The sequence below is a fragment of the Oratosquilla oratoria genome, chromosome 16, assembly GCF_046742065.1.
Source record: "Oratosquilla oratoria isolate Oo_2021 chromosome 16, ASM4674206v1, whole genome shotgun sequence".
Lineage (NCBI taxonomy): Eukaryota > Metazoa > Arthropoda > Malacostraca > Stomatopoda > Squillidae > Oratosquilla > Oratosquilla oratoria.
In genome coordinates, this window is record NC_134792.1 from 32,741,035 (window position 1) to 32,743,534 (window position 2,500).

The window sequence follows — 2,500 nt, forward strand, 5'->3', positions numbered from 1 at the left end:
AGCTTGGGTCAGCGGACTTCGAGAGATGCTGGGTGATGACGAGAGCCATGGTATTGCTCCCTCTGCAGGTGGGAAACCGAATTAAAAGAAAAGAAAATTAAGACAAAATAAAACAAGTAAATAAATGAATAAATATATAAATAATAACAAAAAATATATTAAGAATAAGCAAATAAATAGAAATGTAAATAAATTAAACAGAAACAAATAATAAACAAATAAACAAAGAAAGCGTATATGAATATATAAATAAAAAGTTTAAGAAATAAATAAATAAATGACTGAGATAAAATAAATAGGTTGGTTGAGTAATCAATTTAAAAAAAAAAAAAATAGAAGCTCCGATTATTACCTGTGACGACTATTCAGATAATTGTGGTTACGTGTTCAAGCATGGATGTATCACAAGTAATATAATACCAAACGGGGATTATAAATAATTTGAAACAGGATTTAATTAAACTCACTGGACTTAATCTCCTTTCTACGAAGAGGTTACGACGACAGTGAATAGAATAACGAAACTGTGTCAGGATTAAAATAAAATCCAACACAAACAGATTTTTTTTTCAATATAGGTCTTAATCTCTTTGCTACAGAAAAGAGAGTAGCTGATCTGATGATAGACAGAATTAGAGGAAAGGGAATGATTTAAATGGAACGGGGTTAATGTAATGGTTGAAAGAGTATAAAAATCAATCCATACATATAATCATGTACAAAATTAGTCTTCAGTGTTATTATCTTTATTATCATTAATTCTTCATTTAGATCCTATATGATTTTAAACTTGTATTATTTTTCAGTATTCTGGTATATGATAATAAGATATATAATATAATACAATATAGTATAATATGAAATATAATATAATATGATATTGTATGATGTAATGTAATATAATATAATATAATATAATATAATATAATATAATATAATATAATATAATATAATATAATACAATATAATATAATATAATATAATATAATATAATGTAATATAATATAATATAATATAGTATAATATAATATAATGTAATATAATGTAATATAATATAATATAATGTAGTATAATATAATATAATATAATATATATTATAATATAATATAATATAATATGATATAATATAATATAATATAATATAATATAATATAATATAATATAATATAATGTATTATAATATAATATAATATATAATATAATATAATGTATTATGATATAATATAATATATAATATAATATAATATAAAATAATATAGTGTGATACAATGTAGTATAGTATAATATGATAATATAATATAATATAATATAATATAATATAATATAATATAATATAATATAATATAATATAGTATAATGTAATATAATATGATATAATATGATATAATATAATGTAATATAATATAATAAAATATAATATAATATGATATAATATAATATAATATAACATAATATAATGTAGTACAATATTATATTATATAGTATAATATAATATGATATTATATAAATATAATATAACATAATATGATATAATATAACATGATATAATATAATATAACATAATATGATATCATATAATATGATATAATATAATATAATATGATATAATATAATATAATATAATATAATATAATATAATATAATATAATATAATACAACATAATATAGAATGATATAATATAATGTAATGTAATATAATATAATATGATATAATATGATATAATATAATAAAATATAATACAATATGATATAATATAATAACATATAATATATGATATGATATAATATAATATAATATAATATAATATAACATAATATAATATATAGTATATTATAGTATAATATATGATACAATATAAAATTTCGATATAATATAATACAGTATAATATAATATGATAATATATAATATGATAATAATAAAATACAATATAATATGATATAATATAATATAATATAATATAATATAATATAATATAATATAATATAATATAATATAATATAATATAATATAATATAATATAATATAATATAATATCATATAATATCATATATCATATCATATCATATAATATAACATAATATATCATATAATATAATATCATATAATATCATATAACATGATATGATATAATATAATATACATACATATACCAAAAGCTTCCCCTAACAATGAAGGTAGCCAAAACAATAAAGGCATAAAGTCCACTCCCACCCATATCATCGCCACATACCCACTCCCATTCACCTTCTCCCTCCCTGTTATCTTAGCTCCTCCTGAATGACAGGTCATCCATGCATCTCGCCTACTGCACTGGTTCAGAAATAGTGCCGCAAGACACAGCACATCCACAGCAAGGCCGCTTCATTAATTCGGCGACCCCCCGTCTCCGTCCCCTCATGCAGAAAAAGAGAAGACGGGGAGAAATCCCTTCGGGCTGCGTCAATTTTTTTTTTTTTTTTTTGCACATTATCCCTCACCCCCGATCCGCCACCCACTTC